The sequence below is a fragment of the Pimephales promelas genome, chromosome 16 (genome assembly GCF_988280905.1).
Source record: "Pimephales promelas chromosome 16, fPimPro1.hap1.1, whole genome shotgun sequence".
Classification (NCBI taxonomy): domain Eukaryota; kingdom Metazoa; phylum Chordata; class Actinopteri; order Cypriniformes; family Leuciscidae; genus Pimephales; species Pimephales promelas.
The window spans coordinates 5,066,597-5,083,906 of record NC_142784.1 but is presented as its reverse complement, the minus strand read 5'-3'; the positions used below and the strand labels follow the sequence as shown (position 1 = coordinate 5,083,906).

The 17,310-nt window shown below is 47.3% G+C and overlaps 41 non-coding genes across 41 annotated transcripts; all 41 read right to left on the bottom strand.

The window, feature by feature from the left end:
- Positions 1-382: 382 nt before the first annotated feature.
- Positions 383-472, bottom strand: trnar-ucu (transfer RNA arginine (anticodon UCU)). Its single transcript is given in 2 exon segments — positions 383-418; positions 436-472. It is a non-coding gene; the product is annotated as a tRNA-Arg (tRNA).
- Positions 473-654: 182 nt separating this feature from the next.
- trnat-ugu (transfer RNA threonine (anticodon UGU)) lies at positions 655-728 on the bottom strand. The gene has a single exon. It is a non-coding gene; the product is annotated as a tRNA-Thr (tRNA).
- Positions 729-901: 173 nt separating this feature from the next.
- On the bottom strand, positions 902-975 carry trnat-agu (transfer RNA threonine (anticodon AGU)). Its single transcript has one exon. It is a non-coding gene; the product is annotated as a tRNA-Thr (tRNA).
- Positions 976-1,648: 673 nt separating this feature from the next.
- Positions 1,649-1,722, bottom strand: trnat-ugu (transfer RNA threonine (anticodon UGU)). Its single transcript has one exon. It is a non-coding gene; the product is annotated as a tRNA-Thr (tRNA).
- A 173-nt stretch (positions 1,723-1,895) lies between these two features.
- Positions 1,896-1,969, bottom strand: trnat-agu (transfer RNA threonine (anticodon AGU)). Its single transcript has one exon. It is a non-coding gene; the product is annotated as a tRNA-Thr (tRNA).
- A 416-nt stretch (positions 1,970-2,385) lies between these two features.
- trnar-ucu (transfer RNA arginine (anticodon UCU)) lies at positions 2,386-2,475 on the bottom strand. The gene is given in 2 exon segments: positions 2,386-2,421; positions 2,439-2,475. It is a non-coding gene; the product is annotated as a tRNA-Arg (tRNA).
- A 182-nt stretch (positions 2,476-2,657) lies between these two features.
- trnat-ugu (transfer RNA threonine (anticodon UGU)) lies at positions 2,658-2,745 on the bottom strand. Its single transcript has one exon. It is a non-coding gene; the product is annotated as a tRNA-Thr (tRNA).
- A 173-nt stretch (positions 2,746-2,918) lies between these two features.
- On the bottom strand, positions 2,919-2,992 carry trnat-cgu (transfer RNA threonine (anticodon CGU)). The gene has a single exon. It is a non-coding gene; the product is annotated as a tRNA-Thr (tRNA).
- A 434-nt stretch (positions 2,993-3,426) lies between these two features.
- trnar-ucu (transfer RNA arginine (anticodon UCU)) lies at positions 3,427-3,516 on the bottom strand. The gene is given in 2 exon segments: positions 3,427-3,462; positions 3,480-3,516. It is a non-coding gene; the product is annotated as a tRNA-Arg (tRNA).
- Positions 3,517-3,698: 182 nt separating this feature from the next.
- On the bottom strand, positions 3,699-3,772 carry trnat-ugu (transfer RNA threonine (anticodon UGU)). Its single transcript has one exon. It is a non-coding gene; the product is annotated as a tRNA-Thr (tRNA).
- Positions 3,773-3,945: 173 nt separating this feature from the next.
- On the bottom strand, positions 3,946-4,019 carry trnat-cgu (transfer RNA threonine (anticodon CGU)). Its single transcript has one exon. It is a non-coding gene; the product is annotated as a tRNA-Thr (tRNA).
- Positions 4,020-4,544: 525 nt separating this feature from the next.
- Positions 4,545-4,618, bottom strand: trnat-ugu (transfer RNA threonine (anticodon UGU)). Its single transcript has one exon. It is a non-coding gene; the product is annotated as a tRNA-Thr (tRNA).
- A 173-nt stretch (positions 4,619-4,791) lies between these two features.
- On the bottom strand, positions 4,792-4,865 carry trnat-cgu (transfer RNA threonine (anticodon CGU)). Its single transcript has one exon. It is a non-coding gene; the product is annotated as a tRNA-Thr (tRNA).
- Positions 4,866-5,535: 670 nt separating this feature from the next.
- trnat-ugu (transfer RNA threonine (anticodon UGU)) lies at positions 5,536-5,609 on the bottom strand. Its single transcript has one exon. It is a non-coding gene; the product is annotated as a tRNA-Thr (tRNA).
- A 435-nt stretch (positions 5,610-6,044) lies between these two features.
- trnar-ucu (transfer RNA arginine (anticodon UCU)) lies at positions 6,045-6,134 on the bottom strand. The gene is given in 2 exon segments: positions 6,045-6,080; positions 6,098-6,134. It is a non-coding gene; the product is annotated as a tRNA-Arg (tRNA).
- A 182-nt stretch (positions 6,135-6,316) lies between these two features.
- trnat-ugu (transfer RNA threonine (anticodon UGU)) lies at positions 6,317-6,390 on the bottom strand. Its single transcript has one exon. It is a non-coding gene; the product is annotated as a tRNA-Thr (tRNA).
- Positions 6,391-6,563: 173 nt separating this feature from the next.
- Positions 6,564-6,637, bottom strand: trnat-cgu (transfer RNA threonine (anticodon CGU)). The gene has a single exon. It is a non-coding gene; the product is annotated as a tRNA-Thr (tRNA).
- A 670-nt stretch (positions 6,638-7,307) lies between these two features.
- Positions 7,308-7,381, bottom strand: trnat-ugu (transfer RNA threonine (anticodon UGU)). Its single transcript has one exon. It is a non-coding gene; the product is annotated as a tRNA-Thr (tRNA).
- A 169-nt stretch (positions 7,382-7,550) lies between these two features.
- trnat-agu (transfer RNA threonine (anticodon AGU)) lies at positions 7,551-7,624 on the bottom strand. The gene has a single exon. It is a non-coding gene; the product is annotated as a tRNA-Thr (tRNA).
- A 435-nt stretch (positions 7,625-8,059) lies between these two features.
- Positions 8,060-8,149, bottom strand: trnar-ucu (transfer RNA arginine (anticodon UCU)). Its single transcript is given in 2 exon segments — positions 8,060-8,095; positions 8,113-8,149. It is a non-coding gene; the product is annotated as a tRNA-Arg (tRNA).
- A 181-nt stretch (positions 8,150-8,330) lies between these two features.
- On the bottom strand, positions 8,331-8,404 carry trnat-ugu (transfer RNA threonine (anticodon UGU)). Its single transcript has one exon. It is a non-coding gene; the product is annotated as a tRNA-Thr (tRNA).
- Positions 8,405-8,577: 173 nt separating this feature from the next.
- trnat-agu (transfer RNA threonine (anticodon AGU)) lies at positions 8,578-8,651 on the bottom strand. Its single transcript has one exon. It is a non-coding gene; the product is annotated as a tRNA-Thr (tRNA).
- A 416-nt stretch (positions 8,652-9,067) lies between these two features.
- trnar-ucu (transfer RNA arginine (anticodon UCU)) lies at positions 9,068-9,157 on the bottom strand. The gene is given in 2 exon segments: positions 9,068-9,103; positions 9,121-9,157. It is a non-coding gene; the product is annotated as a tRNA-Arg (tRNA).
- A 182-nt stretch (positions 9,158-9,339) lies between these two features.
- Positions 9,340-9,413, bottom strand: trnat-ugu (transfer RNA threonine (anticodon UGU)). The gene has a single exon. It is a non-coding gene; the product is annotated as a tRNA-Thr (tRNA).
- Positions 9,414-9,586: 173 nt separating this feature from the next.
- trnat-cgu (transfer RNA threonine (anticodon CGU)) lies at positions 9,587-9,660 on the bottom strand. Its single transcript has one exon. It is a non-coding gene; the product is annotated as a tRNA-Thr (tRNA).
- A 670-nt stretch (positions 9,661-10,330) lies between these two features.
- On the bottom strand, positions 10,331-10,404 carry trnat-ugu (transfer RNA threonine (anticodon UGU)). The gene has a single exon. It is a non-coding gene; the product is annotated as a tRNA-Thr (tRNA).
- A 173-nt stretch (positions 10,405-10,577) lies between these two features.
- Positions 10,578-10,651, bottom strand: trnat-cgu (transfer RNA threonine (anticodon CGU)). The gene has a single exon. It is a non-coding gene; the product is annotated as a tRNA-Thr (tRNA).
- Positions 10,652-11,321: 670 nt separating this feature from the next.
- Positions 11,322-11,395, bottom strand: trnat-ugu (transfer RNA threonine (anticodon UGU)). The gene has a single exon. It is a non-coding gene; the product is annotated as a tRNA-Thr (tRNA).
- Positions 11,396-11,568: 173 nt separating this feature from the next.
- trnat-agu (transfer RNA threonine (anticodon AGU)) lies at positions 11,569-11,642 on the bottom strand. Its single transcript has one exon. It is a non-coding gene; the product is annotated as a tRNA-Thr (tRNA).
- Positions 11,643-12,073: 431 nt separating this feature from the next.
- trnar-ucu (transfer RNA arginine (anticodon UCU)) lies at positions 12,074-12,163 on the bottom strand. Its single transcript is given in 2 exon segments — positions 12,074-12,109; positions 12,127-12,163. It is a non-coding gene; the product is annotated as a tRNA-Arg (tRNA).
- A 182-nt stretch (positions 12,164-12,345) lies between these two features.
- Positions 12,346-12,419, bottom strand: trnat-ugu (transfer RNA threonine (anticodon UGU)). Its single transcript has one exon. It is a non-coding gene; the product is annotated as a tRNA-Thr (tRNA).
- Positions 12,420-12,592: 173 nt separating this feature from the next.
- trnat-agu (transfer RNA threonine (anticodon AGU)) lies at positions 12,593-12,666 on the bottom strand. Its single transcript has one exon. It is a non-coding gene; the product is annotated as a tRNA-Thr (tRNA).
- Positions 12,667-13,340: 674 nt separating this feature from the next.
- On the bottom strand, positions 13,341-13,414 carry trnat-ugu (transfer RNA threonine (anticodon UGU)). The gene has a single exon. It is a non-coding gene; the product is annotated as a tRNA-Thr (tRNA).
- A 173-nt stretch (positions 13,415-13,587) lies between these two features.
- On the bottom strand, positions 13,588-13,661 carry trnat-agu (transfer RNA threonine (anticodon AGU)). The gene has a single exon. It is a non-coding gene; the product is annotated as a tRNA-Thr (tRNA).
- Positions 13,662-14,335: 674 nt separating this feature from the next.
- Positions 14,336-14,409, bottom strand: trnat-ugu (transfer RNA threonine (anticodon UGU)). Its single transcript has one exon. It is a non-coding gene; the product is annotated as a tRNA-Thr (tRNA).
- A 173-nt stretch (positions 14,410-14,582) lies between these two features.
- On the bottom strand, positions 14,583-14,656 carry trnat-agu (transfer RNA threonine (anticodon AGU)). The gene has a single exon. It is a non-coding gene; the product is annotated as a tRNA-Thr (tRNA).
- A 696-nt stretch (positions 14,657-15,352) lies between these two features.
- trnat-ugu (transfer RNA threonine (anticodon UGU)) lies at positions 15,353-15,426 on the bottom strand. The gene has a single exon. It is a non-coding gene; the product is annotated as a tRNA-Thr (tRNA).
- Positions 15,427-15,599: 173 nt separating this feature from the next.
- Positions 15,600-15,673, bottom strand: trnat-agu (transfer RNA threonine (anticodon AGU)). The gene has a single exon. It is a non-coding gene; the product is annotated as a tRNA-Thr (tRNA).
- A 670-nt stretch (positions 15,674-16,343) lies between these two features.
- On the bottom strand, positions 16,344-16,417 carry trnat-ugu (transfer RNA threonine (anticodon UGU)). Its single transcript has one exon. It is a non-coding gene; the product is annotated as a tRNA-Thr (tRNA).
- Positions 16,418-16,590: 173 nt separating this feature from the next.
- trnat-agu (transfer RNA threonine (anticodon AGU)) lies at positions 16,591-16,664 on the bottom strand. Its single transcript has one exon. It is a non-coding gene; the product is annotated as a tRNA-Thr (tRNA).
- Positions 16,665-17,099: 435 nt separating this feature from the next.
- On the bottom strand, positions 17,100-17,189 carry trnar-ucu (transfer RNA arginine (anticodon UCU)). Its single transcript is given in 2 exon segments — positions 17,100-17,135; positions 17,153-17,189. It is a non-coding gene; the product is annotated as a tRNA-Arg (tRNA).
- Positions 17,190-17,310: the final 121 nt, after the last annotated feature.

Genomic DNA, 17,310 nt, shown 5'->3' with positions numbered 1-17,310 from the left:
GACCAGGACTTGGACAGCATAAACTATGGGGTGGCCAGCCAGCCTCTGTGATTATTGGCCAACCATGTTCAGCAGGACTCCTAGAACCCACAACAAACATGTTTATGGAGCTCCATGCACAAGAGCTGCAAAGACCATCTAAGCAGCGGGAAGAGAAAGGAAGTCTGGCACCACTCTGTGGTGACTGCCAGTCCTTGTGTGCAAGAGCCAAGAGATTTTGGTAAGCAAATGTAGTAGTAAACAAAACAGACAACATTTTGAAGCCTTTCAACTACATTGACATTATTTGAAATGAACACATTGAGAACAAGAGGCCTCAAAAGCTTTCTGTTAACTGAGGGCAACACTGTACAGTATGGGGTTGACAAAAGGGCTAAAGGTACGACTCTGGTGGGACTCGAACCCACAACCTTTGAATGTCCTCATTTTGCAATCTAGAAGTCCAATGCGCTATCCATTGCGCCACAGAGCCCACATGACTATGTGGTTGGGCCACTTGATGGTTTTTCATGTGGGCATTTCCAACACTGTAATGCTTTTCACTCTGCGGGCAGAAAAGACAGGTGCTCTAGCCTCTGCACAATTTAAACTGGATTCAAGGTCTCAAGGCTCTCTGTCCAAGAACAATCCCAAAGAGCAAAGTCAGCTGGATAGAGGCACCGCTGGGATTCGAACCCAGGATCTCCTGTTTACAAGACAGGCGCTTTGACCAACTAAGCCACGGCGCCTTGATGCTATGATTTGTTATCTTGGGACACTGTCCTTCAACAACAGCTCAGGGATGGTTTGCAAGTGGAAGCAATTGCAAAGGAAGCCTCAGTTTCTCCGTTTGTGGTCAGTTCTCAGAAAAGCAAAGAATTGCGAGGGTTCAAGGCCTTGCGAAACAGAAGGGCACATTCAAAGGCACCGCTGGGATTCGAACCCAGGATCTCCTGTTTACTAGACAGGCGCTTTAACCAACTAAGCCACAGCACCTGCCAGCCTGTGCACAAAAAAGATGCAAATCGTGGACCAGGACTTGGACAGCATAAACTATGGGGTGGCCAGCCAGCCTCTGTGATTATTGGCCAACCATGTTCAGCAGGACTCCTAGAACCCACAACAAACATGTTTATGGAGCTCCATGCACAAGAGCTGCAAAGACCATCTAAGCAGCGGGAAGAGAAAGGAAGTCTGGCACCACTCTGTGGTGACTGCCAGTCCTTGTGTGCAAGAGCCAAGAGATTTTGGTAAGCAAATGTAGTAGTAAACAAAACAGACAACATTTTGAAGCCTTTCAACTACATTGACATTATTTGAAATTAACACATTGAGAACAAGAGGCCTCAAAACTTTCTGTTAACTGAGGGCAACACTGTACAGTATGGGGTTGACAAAACTGCTAAAGGGACTCGAACCCACAACCTTTGAATGTCCTCATTTTGCAATCTAGAAGTCCAATGCGCTATCCATTGCGCCACAGAGCCCACATGATTATGTGGTTGGGCCACTTGATGGTTTTTCATCTGGGCATTTCCAACACTGTAATGCTTTTCACTCTGCGGGCAGAAAAGACAGGTGCTCTAGCCTCTGCACAATTTAAACTGGATTCAAAGTCTCAAGGCTCTCTGTCCAAGAACAATCCCAAAGAGCAAAGTCAGCTGGATAGAGGCACCGCTGGGATTCGAACCCAGGATCTCCTGTTTACAAGACAGGCGCTTTGACCAGCTAAGCCACGGCGCCTTGATGCCAAGATCTGTTATCTTGGGACACTGTCCTTCAACAACAGCTCAGGGATGGTTTGCAAGTGGAAGAAATTGCAAAGCAAGCCTCAGTTTCACCGTTTGTGGTCAGTTCTCAGAAAAGCAAAGAATTGCGAGGGTTCAAGGCCTTGCGAAACAGAAGGGCACAGTCAAAGGCACCGCTGGGATTCGAACCCAGGATCTCCTGTTTACTAGACAGGCGCTTTAACCAACTAAGCCACAGCGCCTGCCAGCCTGTGCACAAAAAAGATGCAAATCGTGGACCAGGCCTTGGACAGCATAAACTATGGGGTGGCCAGCCAGCCTCTGTGATTATTGGCCAACCATGTTCAGCAGGACTCCTAGAACCCACAACAAACATGTTTATGGAGCTCCATTCACAACAGCTGCAAAGACCATCTAAGCAGCGGGAAGAGAAAGGAAGTCTGGCACCACTCTGTGGTGACTGCCAGTCCATGTGTGCAAGAGCCAAGAGGTTTTGGTAAGCAAATGTAGTAGTAAACAAAACAGACAACATTTTGAAGCCTTTCAACTACATTGACATTATTTGAAATGAACACGTTGAGAACAAGAGGCCTCAAAAGCTTTCTGTTAACTGAGGGCAACACTGTACAGTATGGGGTTGACAAAAGGGCTAAAGGTACGACTCTGGTGGGACTCGAACCCACAACCTTTGAATGTCCTCATTTTGCACTCTAGAAGTCCAATGCGCTATCCATTGCGCCACAGAGCCCACATGATTATGTGGTTGGGCCACTTGATGGTTTTTCATCTGGGCATTTCCAACACTGTAATGCTTTTCACTCTGCGGGCAGAAAAGACAGGTGCTCTAGCCTCTGCACAATTTAAACTGGATTCAAGGTCTCAAGGCTCTCTGTCCAAGAACAATCCCAAAGAGCAAAGTCAGCTGGATAGAGGCACCGCTGGGATTCGAACCCAGGATCTCCTGTTTACAAGACAGGCGCTTTGACCAGCTTACCGTGACCAACTAAGCCACGGCGCCTTGATGCTATGATTTGTTATCTTGGGACACTGTTCTTCAACAACAGCTCAGGGATGGTTTGCAAGTGGAAACAATTGCAAAGGAAGCCTCAGTTTCACCGTTTGTAGTCAGTTCTCAGAAAAGCAAAGAATTGCGAGGGTTCAAGGCCTTGCGAAACAGAAGGGCACAGTCAAAGGCACCGCTGGGATTCGAACCCAGGATCTCCTGTTTACGAGACAGGCGCTTTAACCAACTAAGCCACAGCGCCTGCCAGCCTGTGCACAAAAAGATGCAAATCGTGGACCAGGCCTTGGACAGCATAAACTAGTTTGTTGACAACTGCGTGGGGGGTGGCCAATCAGCCTCTGTGATTATTGGCCAACCATGTTCAGCTGGACTCCTAGAACCCACATCAAACATGTTTATGGAGCTCCATTCACAAGACCTGCAAAGACCATCTAAGCAGCGGGAAGAGAAAGGAAGTCTGGCACCACTCTGTGGTGACTGCCAGTCCTTGTGTGCAAGAGCCAAGAGGTTTTGGTAAGCAAATGTAGTAGTAAACAAAACAGACAACATTTTGAAGCCTTTCAACTACATTGACATTATTTGAAATGAACACGTTGAGAACAAGAGGCCTCAAAAGCTTTCTGTTAACTGAGGGCAACACTGTACAGTATGGGGTTGACAAAAGGGCTAAAGGTACGACTCTGGTGGGACTCGAACCCACAACCTTTGAATGTCCTCATTTTGCAATCTAGAAGTCCAATGCGCTATCCATTGCGCCACAGAGCCCACATGATTATGTGGTTGGGCCACTTGATGGTTTTTCATCTGGGCATTTCCAACACTGTAATGCTTTTCACTCTGCGGGCAGAAAAGACAGGTGCTCTAGCCTCTGCACAATTTAAACTGGATTCAAGGTCTCAAGGCTCTCTGTCCAAGAACAATCCCAAAGAGCAAAGTCAGCTGGATAGAGGCACCGCTGGGATTCGAACCCAGGATCTCCTGTTTACAAGACATGCGCTTTGACCAACTAAGCCACGGCGCCTTGATGCTATGATTTGTTATCTTGGGACACTGTCCTTCAACAACAGCTCAGGGATGGTTTGCAAGTGGAAACAATTGCAAAGGAAGCCTCAGTTTCACCGTTTGTGGTCAGTTCTCAGAAAAGCAAAGAATTGCGAGGGTTCAAGGCCTTGCGAAACAGAAGGGCACAGTCAAAGGCACCGCTGGGATTCGAACCCAGGATCTCCTGTTTACGAGACAGGCGCTTTAACCAACTAAGCCACAGCGCCTGCCAGCCTGTGCACAAAAAGATGCAAATCGTGGACCAGGCCTTGGACAGCATAAACTAGTTTGTTGACAACTGCGTGGGGGGTGGCCAGTCAGCCTCTGTGATTATTGGCCAACCATGTTCAGCTGGACTCCTAGAACCCACATCAAACATGTTTATGGAGCTCCATTCACAAGACCTGCAAAGACCATCTAAGCAGCGGGAAGAGAAAGGAAGTCTGGCACCACTCTGTGGTGACTGCCAGTCCTTGTGTGCAAGAGCCAAGAGGTTTTGGTAAGCAAATGTAGTAGTAAACAAAACAGACAACATTTTGAAGCCTTTCAACTACATTGACATTATTTGAAATGAACACGTTGAGAACAAGAGGCCTCAAAAGCTTTCTGTTAACTGAGGGCAACACTGTACAGTATGGGGTTGACAAAAGGGCTAAAGGTACGACTCTGGTGGGACTCGAACCCACAACCTTTGAATGTCCTCATTTTGCAATCCAGAAGAACAATCCCAAAGAGCAAAGTCAGCTGTATAGAGGCACAGCTGGGATACGAACCCAGGATCTCCTGTTTACAAGACAGGCGCTTTGACCAACTAAGCCACAGCGCCTTGATGCTATGATTTGTTATCTTGGGACACTGTCCTTCAACAACAGCTCAGGGATGGTTTGCAAGTGGAAACAATTGCAAAGGAAGCCTCAGTTTCACCGTTTGTGGTCAGTTCTCAGAAAAGCAAAGAATTGCAAGGGTTCAAGGCCTTGCGAAACAGAAGGGCACAGTCAAAGGCACCGCTGGGATTCGAACCCAGGATTTCCTGTTTACGAGACAGGCGCTTTAACCAACTAAGCCACAGCGCCTGCCTGTGCACAAAAAAGATGCAAATCGTGGACCAGGTCTTGGACAGCATAAACTATGGGGTGGCCAGCCAGCCTCTGTGATTATTGGCCAACCATGTTCAGCAGGACTCCTAGAACCCACAACAAACATGTTTATGGAGCTCCATGCACAAGAGCTGCAAAGACCATCTAAGCAGCGGGAAGAGAAAGGAAGTCTGGCACCACTCTGTGGTGACTGCCAGTCCTTGTGTGCAAGAGCCAAGAGATTTTGGTAAGCAAATGTAGTAGTAAACAAAACAGACAACATTTTGAAGCCTTTCAACTACATTGACATTATTTGAAATGAACACGTTGAGAACAAGAGGCCTCAAAAGCTTTCTGTTAACTGAGGGCAACACTGTACAGTATGGGGTTGACAAAACGGCTAAAGGGACTCGAACCCACAACCTTTGAATGTCCTCATTTTGCAATCTAGAAATCCAATGCGCTATCCATTGCACCAGAGAACCCACATGATTGTGTGGTTGGGCCACTTGATGGTTTTTCATCTGGGCATTCCCAACACTGTAATGCTTTTCACTCTGCGGGCAGAAAAGACAGGCGCTCTAGCCTCTGCACAATTTAAACTGGATTCAAAGTCTCAAGGCTCTCTGTCCAAGAACAATCCCAAAGAACAAAGTCAGCTGGATAAAGGCACCGTTGGGATTCGAACCCAGGACCTCCTGTTTACAAGACAGGCGCTTTGACCAACTAAGCCGCAGCGCCTGCCAGCCTGTGCACAAAAAAGATGCAAATCGTGGACCAGGCCTTGGACAGCATAAACTAGTTTGTTGACAACTGCGTGGGGGGTGGCCAGTCAGCCTCTGTGATTATTGGCCAACCATGTTCAGCTGGACTCCTAGAACCCACATCAAACATGTTTATGGAGCTCCATTCACAAGACCTGCAAAGACCATCTAAGCAGCGGGAAGAGAAAGGAAGTCTGGCACCACTCTGTGGTGACTGCCAGTCCTTGTGTGCAAGAGCCAAGAGGTTTTGGTAAGCAAATGTAGTAGTAAACAAAACAGACAACATTTTGAAGCCTTTCAACTACATTGACATTATTTGAAATGAACACGTTGAGAACAAGAGGCCTCAAAAGCTTTCTGTTAACTGAGGGCAACACTGTACAGTATGGGGTTGACAAAAGGGCTAAAGGTACGACTCTGGTGGGACTCGAACCCACAACCTTTGAATGTCCTCATTTTGCAATCTAGAAGTCCAATGCGCTATCCATTGCGCCACAGAGCCCACATGATTATGTGGTTGGGCCACTTGATGGTTTTTCATCTGGGCATTTCCAACACTGTAATGCTTTTCACTCTGCGGGCAGAAAAGACAGGTGCTCTAGCCTCTGCACAATTTAAACTGGATTCAAGGTATCAAGGCTCTCTGTCCAAGAACAATCCCAAAGAGCAAAGTCAGCTGGATAGAGGCACCGCTGGGATTCGAACCCAGGATCTCCTGTTTACAAGACAGGCGCTTTGACCAACTAAACCACGGCGCCTTGATGCTATGATTTGTTATCTTGGGACACTGTCCTTCAACAACAGCTCAGGGATGGTTTGCAAGTGGAAACAATTGCAAAGGAAGCCTCAGTTTCACCGTTTGTGGTCAGTTCTCAGAAAAGCAAAGAATTGCAAGGGTTCAAGGCCTTGCGAAACAGAAGGGCACAGTCAAAGGCACCGCTGGGATTCGAACCCAGGATTTCCTGTTTACGAGACAGGCGCTTTAACCAACTAAGCCACAGCGCCTGCCTGTGCACAAAAAAGATGCAAATCGTGGACCAGGTCTTGGACAGCATAAACTATGGGGTGGCCAGCCAGCCTCTGTGATTATTGGCCAACCATGTTCAGCAGGACTCCTAGAACCCACAACAAACATGTTTATGGAGCTCCATGCACAAGAGCTGCAAAGACCATCTAAGCAGCGGGAAGAGAAAGGAAGTCTGGCACCACTCTGTGGTGACTGCCAGTCCTTGTGTGCAAGAGCCAAGAGATTTTGGTAAGCAAATGTAGTAGTAAACAAAACAGACAACATTTTGAAGCCTTTCAACTACATTGACATTATTTGAAATGAACACGTTGAGAACAAGAGGCCTCAAAAGCTTTCTGTTAACTGAGGGCAACACTGTACAGTATGGGGTTGACAAAACGGCTAAAGGGACTCGAACCCACAACCTTTGAATGTCCTCATTTTGCAATCTAGAAATCCAATGCGCTATCCATTGCACCAGAGAACCCACATGATTGTGTGGTTGGGCCACTTGATGGTTTTTCATCTGGGCATTCCCAACACTGTAATGCTTTTCACTCTGCGGGCAGAAAAGACAGGCGCTCTAGCCTCTGCACAATTTAAACTGGATTCAAAGTCTCAAGGCTCTCTGTCCAAGAACAATCCCAAAGAACAAAGTCAGCTGGATAAAGGCACCGTTGGGATTCGAACCCAGGACCTCCTGTTTACAAGACAGGCGCTTTGACCAACTAAGCCACGGCGCCTTGATGCTATGATTTGTTATCTTGGGACACTGTCCTTCAACAACAGCTCAGGGATGGTTTGCAAGTGGAAGAAATTGCAAAGCCTCAGTTTCACCGTTTGTGGTCAGTTCTCAGAAAAGCAAAGAATTGCGAGGGTTCAAGGCCTTGCGAAACAGAAGGGCACAGTCAAAGGCACCGCTGGGATTCGAACCCAGGATCTCCTGTTTACTAGACAGGCGCTCTAACCAACTAAGCCACAGCGCCTGCCAGCCTGTGCACAAAAAAGATGCAAATCGTGGACCAGGCCTTGGACAGCATAAACTAGTTTGTTGACAACTGCGTGGGGGGTGGCCAGCCAGCCTCTGTGATTATTGGCCAACCATGTTCAGCTGGACTCCTAGAACCCACATCAAACATGTTTATGGAGCTCCATTCACAAGAGCTGCAAAGACCATCTAAGCAGCGGGAAGAGAAAGAAAGTCTGGCACCACTCTGTGGTGACTGCCAGTCCTTGTGTGCAAGAGCCAAGAGGTTTTGGTAAGCAAATGTAGTAGTAAACAAAACAGACAACATTTTGAAGCCTTTCAACTACATTGACATTATTTGAAATGAACGCGTTGAGAACAAGAGGCCTCAAAAGCTTTCTGTTAACTGAGGGCAACACTGTACAGTATGGGGTTGACAAAAGGGCTAAAGGTACGACTCTGGTGGGACTCGAACCCACAACCTTTGAATGTCCTCATTTTGCAATCTAGAAGTCCAATGCGCTATCCATTGCGCCACAGAGCCCACATGATTATGTGGTTGGGCCACTTGATGGTTTTTCATCTGGGCATTTCCAACACTGTAATGCTTTTCACTCTGCGGGCAGTAAAGACAGGTGCTCTAGCCTCTGCAAATTTAAACTGGATTCAAGGTCTCAAGGCTCTCTGTCCAAGAACAATCCCAAAGAGCAAAGTCAGCTGGATAGAGGCACCGCTGGGATTCGAACCCAGGATCTCCTGTTTACAAGACAGGAGCTTTGACCAACTAAGCCACAGCGCCTTGATGCTATGATTTGTTATCTTGGGACACTGTCCTTCAACAACAGCTCAGGGATGGTTTGCAAGTGGAAGAAATTGCAAAGCAAGCCTCAGTTTCACCGTTTGTGGTCAGTTCTCAGAAAAGCAAAGAATTGCGAGGGTTCAAGGCCTTGCGAAACAGAAGGGCACAGTCAAAGGCACCGCTGGGATTCGAACCCAGGATCTCCTGTTTACTAGACAAGCCCTTTAACCAACTAAGCCACAGCACCTGCCAGCCTGTGCACAAAAAAGATGCAAATCGTGGACCAGGCCTTGGACAGCATAAACTATGGGGTGGCCAGCCAGCCTCTGTGATTATTGGCCAACCATGTTCAGCTGGACTCCTAGAACCCACATCAAACATGTTTATGGAGCTCCATTCACAAGACCTGCAAAGACCATCTAAGCAGCGGGAAGAGAAAGGAAGTCTGGCACCACTCTGTGGTGACTGCCAGTCCTTGTGTGCAAGAGCCAAGAGGTTTTGGTAAGCAAATGTAGTAGTAAACAAAACAGACAACATTTTGAAGCCTTTCAACTACATTGACATTATTTGAAATGAACACGTTGAGAACAAGAGGCCTCAAAAGCTTTCTGTTAACTGAGGGCAACACTGTACAGTATGGGGTTGACAAAAGGGCTAAAGGTACGACTCTGGTGGGACTTGAACCCACAACCTTTGAATGTCCTCATTTTGCAATCTAGAAGTCCAATGCGCTATCCATTGCGCCACAGAGCCCACATGATTATGTGGTTGGGCCACTTGATGGTTTTTCATCTGGGCATTTCCAACACTGTAATGCTTTTCACTCTGCGGGCAGAAAAGACAGGTGCTCTAGCCTCTGCACAATTTAAACTGGATTCAAGGTCTCAAGGCTCTCTGTCCAAGAACAATCCCAAAGAGCAAAGTCAGCTGGATAGAGGCACCGCTGGGATTCGAACCCAGGATCTCCTGTTTACAAGACAGGCGCTTTGACCAACTAAGCCACGGCGCCTTGATGCTATGATTTGTTATCTTGGGACACTGTCCTTCAACAACAGCTCAGGGATGGTTTGCAAGTGGAAACAATTGCAAAGGAAGCCTCAGTTTCACCGTTTGTGGTCAGTTCTCAGAAAAGCAAAGAATTGCGAGGGTTCAAGGCCTTGCGAAACAGAAGGGCACAGTCAAAGGCACCGCTGGGATTCGAACCCAGGATCTCCTGTTTACGAGACAGGCGCTTTAACCAACTAAGCCACAGCGCCTGCCTGTGCACAAAAAAGATGCAAATCGTGGACCAGGCCTTGGACAGCATAAACTATGGGGTGGCCAGCCAGCCTCTGTGATTATTGGCCAACCATGTTCAGCAGGACTCCTAGAACCCACAACAAACATGTTTATGGAGCTCCATGCACAAGAGCTGCAAAGACCATCTAAGCAGCGGGAAGAGAAAGGAAGTCTGGCACCACTCTGTGGTGACTGCCAGTCCTTGTGTGCAAGAGCCAAGAGATTTTGGTAAGCAAATGTAGTAGTAAACAAAACAGACAACATTTTGAAGCCTTTCAACTACATTGACATTATTTGAAATGAACACATTGAGAACAAGAGGCCTCAAAAGCTTTCTGTTAACTGAGGGCAACACTGTACAGTATGGGGTTGACAAAACGGCTAAAGGGACTCGAACCCACAACCTTTGAATGTCCTCATTTTGCAATCTAGAAGTCCAATGCGCTATCCATTGCGCCACAGAGCCCAAATGATTATGTGGTTGGGCCACTTGATGGTTTTTCATCTGGGCATTTCCAACACTGTAATGCTTTTCACTCTGCGGGCAGAAAAGACAGGTGCTCTAGCCTCTGCACAATTTAAACTGGATTCAAGGTCTCAAGGCTCTCTGTCCAAGAACATTCCCAAAGAGCAAAGTCAGCTGGATAGAGGCACCACTGGGATTCGAACCCAGGATCTCCTGTTTACAAGACAGGCGCTTTGACCAACTAAGCCACGGCGCCTTGATGCTATGATTTGTTATCTTGGGACACTGTCTTTCAACAACAGCTCAGGGATGGTTTGCAAGTGGAAACAATTGCAAAGGAAGCCTCAGTTTCACCGTTTGTGGTCAGTTCTCAGAAAAGCAAAGAATTGCAAGGGTTCAAGGCCTTGCGAAACAGAAGGGCACAGTCAAAGGCACCGCTGGGATTCGAACCCAGGATCTCCTGTTTACGAGACAGGCGCTTTAACCAACTAAGCCACAGCGCCTGCCTGTGCACAAAAAAGATGCAAATCGTGGACCAGGCCTTGGACAGCATAAACTATGGGGTGGCCAGCCAGCCTCTGTGATTATTGGCCAACCATGTTCAGCAGGACTCCTAGAACCCACAACAAACATGTTTATGGAGCTCCATGCACAAGAGCTGCAAAGACCATCTAAGCAGCGGGAAGAGAAAGGAAGTCTGGCACCACTCTGTGGTGACTGCCAGTCCTTGTGTGCAAGAGCCAAGAGATTTTGGTTAGCAAATGTAGTAGTAAACAAAACAGACAACATTTTGAAGCCTTTCAACTACATTGACATTATTTGAAATGAACACGTTGAGAACAAGAGGCCTCAAAAGCTTTCTGTTAACTGAGGGCAACACTGTACAGTATGGGGTTGACAAAACGGCTAAAGGGACTCGAACCCACAACCTTTGAATGTCCTCATTTTGCAATCTAGAAATCCAATGCGCTATCCATTGCACCAGAGAACCCACATGATTGTGTGGTTGGGCCACTTGATGGTTTTTCATCTGGGCATTCCCAACACTGTAATGCTTTTCACTCTGCGGGCAGAAAAGACAGGCGCTCTAGCCTCTGCACAATTTAAACTGGATTCAAAGTCTCAAGGCTCTCTGTCCAAGAACAATCCCAAAGAACAAAGTCAGCTGGATAGAGGCACCGTTGGGATTCGAACCCAGGACCTCCTGTTTACAAGACAGGCGCTTTGACCAACTAAGCCACGGCGCCTTGATGCTATGATTTGTTATCTTGGGACACTGTCCTTCAACAACAGCTCAGGGATGGTTTGCAAGTGGAAACAATTGCAAAGGAAGCCTCAGTTTCACCGTTTGTGGTCAGTTCTCAGAAAAGCAAAGAATTGCGAGGGTTCAAGGCCTTGCGAAACAGAAGGGCACAGTCAAAGGCACCGCTGGGATTCGAGCCCAGGATCTCCTGTTTACGAGACAGGCGCTTTAACCAACTAAGCCACAGCGCCTGCCTGTGCACAAAAAAGATGCAAATCGTGGACCAGGCCTTGGACAGCATAAACTAGTTTGTTGACAACTGCGTGGGGGGTGGCCAGTCAGCCTCTGTGATTATTGGCCAACCATGTTCAGCTGGACTCCTAGAACCCACATCAAACATGTTTATGGAGCTCCATTCACAAGACCTGCAAAGACCATCTAAGCAGCGGGAAGAGAAAGGAAGTCTGGCACCACTCTGTGGTGACTGCCAGTCCTTGTGTGAAAGAGCCAAGAGGTTTTGGTAAGCAAATGTAGTAGTAAACAAAACAGACAACATTTTGAAGCCTTTCAACTACATTGACATTATTTGAAATGAACACGTTGAGAACAAGAGGCCTCAAAAGCTTTCTGTTAACTGAGGGCAACACTGTACAGTATGGGGTTGACAAAAGGGCTAAAGGTACGACTCTGGTGGGACTCGAACCCACAACCTTTGAATGTCCTCATTTTGCAATCTAGAAGTCCAATGCGCTATCCATTGCGCCACAGAGCCCACATGATTATGTGGTTGGGCCACTTGATGGTTTTTCATCTGGGCATTTCCAACACTGTAATGCTTTTCACTCTGCGGGCAGAAAAGACAGGTGCTCTAGCCTCTGCACAATTTAAACTGGATTCAAGGTATCAAGGCTCTCTGTCCAAGAACAATCCCAAAGAGCAAAGTCAGCTGGATAGAGGCACCGCTGGGATTCGAACCCAGGATCTCCTGTTTACAAGACAGGCGCTTTGACCAACTAAGCCACGGTGCCTTGATGCTATGATTTGTTATCTTGGGACACTGTCCTTCAACAACAGCTCAGGGATGGTTTGCAAGTGGAAACAATTGCAAAGGAAGCCTCAGTTTCACCGTTTGTGGTCAGTTCTCAGAAAAGCAAAGAATTGCGAGGGTTCAAGGCCTTGCGAAACAGAAGGGCACAGTCAAAGGCACCGCTGGGATTCGAACCCAGGATCTCCTGTTTACTAGACAGGCGCTTTAACCAACTAAGCCACAGCGCCTGCCAGCCTGTCCACAAAAAAGATGCAAATCGTGGACCAGGACTTGGACAGCATAAACTATGGGGTGGCCAGCCAGCCTCTGTGATTATTGGCCAACCATGTTCAGCAGGACTCCTAGAACCCACAACAAACATGTTTATGGAGCTCCATGCACAAGAGCTGCAAAGACCATCTAAGCAGCGGTAAGAGAAAGGAAGTCTGGCACCACTCTGTGGTGACTGCCAGTCCTTGTGTGCAAGAGCCAAGAGATTTTGGTAAGCAAATGTAGTAGTAAACAAAACAGACAACATTTTGAAGCCTTTCAACTACATTGACATTATTTGAAATGAACACGTTGAGAACAACAGGCCTCAAAAGCTTTCTGTTAACTGAGGGCAACACTGTACAGTATGGGGTTGACAAAACGGCTAAAGGGACTCGAACCCACAACCTTTGAATGTCCTCATTTTGCAATCTAGAAGTCCAATGCGCTATCCATTGCGCCAGAGAACCCACATGACTGTGTGGTTGGGCCACTTGATGGTTTTTCATCTGGGCATTTCCAACACTGTAATGCTTTTCACTCTGCGGGCAGAAAAGACAGGTGCTCTAGCCTCTGCACAATTTAAACTGGATTCAAAGTCTCAAGGCTCTCTGTCCAAGAACAATCCCAAAGAGCAAAGTCAGCTGGATAGAGGCACCGCTGGGATTCGAACCCAGGATCTCCTGTTTACAAGACAGGCGCTTTGACCAGCTAAGCCACAGCACCTTGATGACAAGATCTGTTATCTTGGGACACTGTCCTTCAACAACAGCTCAGGGATGGTTTGCAAGTGGAAGAAATTGCAAAGCAAGCCTCAGTTTCACCGTTTGTGGTCAGTTCTCAGAAAAGCAAAGAATTGCGAGGGTTCAAGGCCTTGCGAAACAGAAGGGCACATTCAAAGGCACCGCTGGGATTCGAACCCAGGATCTCCTGTTTACTAGACAGGCTCTTTAACCAACTAAGCCACAGCGCCTGCCAGCCTGTGCACAAAAAAGATGCAAATCGTGGACCAGGACTTGGACAGCATAAACTATGGGGTGGCCAGCCAGCCTCTGTGATTATTGGCCAACCATGTTCAGCAGGACTCCTAGAACCCACAACAAACATGTTTATGGAGCTCCATGCACAAGAGCTGCAAAGACCATCTAAGCAGCGGGAAGAGAAAGGAAGTCTGGCACCACTCTGTGGTGACTGCCAGTCCTTGTGTGCAAGAGCCAAGAGATTTTGGTAAGCAAATGTAGTAGTAAACAAAACAGACAACATTTTGAAGCCTTTCAACTACATTGACATTATTTGAAATGAACACATTGAGAACAAGAGGCCTCAAAAGCTTTCTGTTAACTGAGGGCAACACTGTACAGTATGGGGTTGACAAAACGGCTAAAGGGACTCGAACCCACAACCTTTGAATGTCCTCATTTTGCAATCTAGAAGTCCAATGCGCTATCCATTGCGCCACAGAGCCCACATGATTACGTGGTTGGGCCACTTGATGGTTTTTCATCTGGGCATTTCCAACACTGTAATGCTTTTCACTCTGCGGGCAGAAAAGACAGGTGCTCTAGCCTCTGCACAATTTAAACTGGATTCAAAGTCTCAAGGCTCTCTGTCCAAGAACAATCCCAAAGAGCAAAGTCAGCTGGATAGAGGCACCGCTGGGATTCGAACCCAGGATGTCCTGTTTACAAGACAGGCGCTTTGACCAGCTAAGCCACGGCGCCTTGATGCCAAGATCTGTTATCTTGGGACACTGTCCTTCAACAACAGCTCAGGGATGGTTTGCAAGTGGAAGAAATTGCAAAGCAAGCCTCAGTTTCACCGTTTGTGGTCAGTTCTCAGAAAAGCAAAGAATTGCGAGGGTTCAAGGCCTTGCAAAACAGAAGGGCACAGTCAAAGGCACCGCTGGGATTCGAACCCAGGATCTCCTGTTTACTAGACAGGCGCTTTAACCAACTAAGCCACAGCGCCTGCCAGCCTGTACACAAAAAAGATGCAAATCGTGGACCAGGCCTTGGACAGCATAGACTAGTTTGTTGACAACTGCGTGGGGGGTGGCCAGCCAGCCTCTGTGATTATTGGCCAACCATGTTCAGCTGGACTCCTAGAACCCACATCAAACATGTTTATGGAGCTCCATTCACAAGAGCTGCAAAGACCATCTAAGCAGCGGGAAGAGAAAGGAAGTCTGGCACCACTCTGTGGTGACTGCCAGTCCTTGTGTGCAAGAGCCAAGAGGTTTTGGTAAGCAAATGTAGTAGTAAACAAAACAGACAACATTTTGAAGCCTTTCAACTACATTGACATTATTTGAAGTGAACACGTTGAGAACAAGAGGCCTCAAAAGCTTTCTGTTAACTGAGGGCAACACTGTACAGTATGGGGTTGACAAAAGGGCTAAAGGTACAACTCGAACCCACAACCTTTGAATGTCCTCATTTTGCAATCTAGAAGTCCAATGCGCTATCCATTGCGCCACAGAGCCCACATGATTATGTGGTTGGGCCACTTGATGGTTTTTCATCTGGGCATTTCCAACACTGTAATGCTTTTCACTCTGCGGGCAGAAAAGACAGGTGCTCTAGCCTCTGCACAATTTAAACTGGATTCAAGGTCTCAAGGCTCTCTGTCCAAGAACAATCCCAAAGAGCAAAGTCAGCTGGATAGAGGCACCGCTGGGATTCGAACCCAGCATCTCCTGTTTACAAGACAGGCGCTTTGACCAACTAAGCCACGGCGCCTTGATGCTATGATTTGTTATCTTGGGACACTGTCCTTCAACAACAGCTCAGGGATGGTTTGCAAGTGGAAACAATTGCAAAGGAAGCCTCAGTTTCACCGTTTGTGGTCAGTTCTCAGAAAAGCAAAGAATTGCGAGGGTTCAAGGCCTTGCGAAACAGAAGGGCACAGTCAAAGGCACCGATGGGATTCGAACCCAGGATCTCCTGTTTACGAGACAGGCGCTTTAACCAACTAAGCCACAGCGCCTGCCTGTGCACAAAAAAGATGCAAATCGTGGACCAGGCCTTGGACAGCAAAAACTATGGGGTGGCCAGCCAGCCTCTGTGATTATTGGCCAACCATGTTCAGCAGGACTCCTAGAACCCACAACAAACATGTTTATGGAGCTCCATTCACAACAGCTGCAAAGACCATCTAAGCAGCGGGAAGAGAAAGGAAGTCTGGCACCACTCTGTGGTGACTGCCAGTCCTTGTGTGCAAGAGCCAAGAGGTTTTGGTAAGCAAATGTAGTAGTAAACAAAACAGACAACATTTTGAAGCCTTTCAACTACATTGACATTATTTGAAATTAACACGTTGAGAACAAGAGGCCTCAAAAGCTTTCTGTTAACTGAGGGCAACACTGTACAGTATGGGGTTGACAAAACGGCTAAAGGGACTCGAACCCACAACCTTTGAATGTCCTCATTTTGCAATCTAGAAGTCCAATGCGCTATCCATTGCGCCAGAGAACCCACATGACTGTGTGGTTGGGCCACTTGATGGTTTTTCATCTGGGCATTTCCAACACTGTAATGCTTTTCACTCTGCGGGCAGAAAAGACAGGTGCTCTAGCCTCTGCACAATTTAAACTGGATTCAAAGTCTCAAGGCTCTCTGTCCAAGAACAATCCCAAAGAGCAAAGTCAGCTGGATAGAGGCACCGCTGGGATTCGAACCCAGGATCTCCTGTTTACAAGACAGGCGCTTTGATCAGCTAAGCCACGACGCCTTGATGCCAAGATCTGTTATCTTGGGACACTGTCCTTCAACAACAGCTCAGGGATGGTTTACAAGTGGAAGAAATTGCAAAGCAAGCCTCAGTTTCACCGTTTTTGGTCAGTTCTCAGAAAAGCAAAGAATTGCGAGGGTTCAAGGCCTTGCGAAACAGAAGGGCACAGTCAAAGGCACCGCTGGGATTCGAACCCAGGATCTCCTGTTTACTAGACAGGCGCTTTAACCAACTAAGCCACAGCGCCTGCCAGCCTGTGCACAAAAAAGATGCAAATCGTGGACCAGGCCTTGGACAGCATAAACTAGTTTGTTGACAACTGCGTGGGGGGTGGCCAGCCAGCCTCTGTGATTATTGGCCAACCATGTTCAGCTGGACTCCTAGAACCCACATCAAACATGTTTATGGAGCTCCATTCACAAGAGCTGCAAAGACCATCTAAGCAGCGGGAAGAGAAAGGAAGTCTGGCACCACTCTGTGGTGACTGCCAGTCCTTGTGTGCAAGAGCCAAGAGGTTTTGGTAAGCAAATGTAGTAGTAAACAAAACAGACAACATTTTGAAGCCTTTTAACTACATTGACATTATTTGAAGTGAACACGTTGAGAACAAGAGGCCTCAAAAGCTTTCTGTTAACTGAGGGCAACACTGTACAGTATGGGGTTGACAAAAGGGCTAAAGGTACAACTCTGGTGGGACTCGAACCCACAACCTTTGAATGTCCTCATTTTGTAGTCTAGAAGTCCAATGCACTATCCATTGCGCCACAGAGCCCACATGATTATGTGGTTGGGCCACTTGATGGTTTTTCATCTGGGCATTTCCAACACTGTAATGCTTTTCACTCTGCGGGCAGAAAAGACAGGTGCTCTAGCCTCTGCACAATTTAAACTGG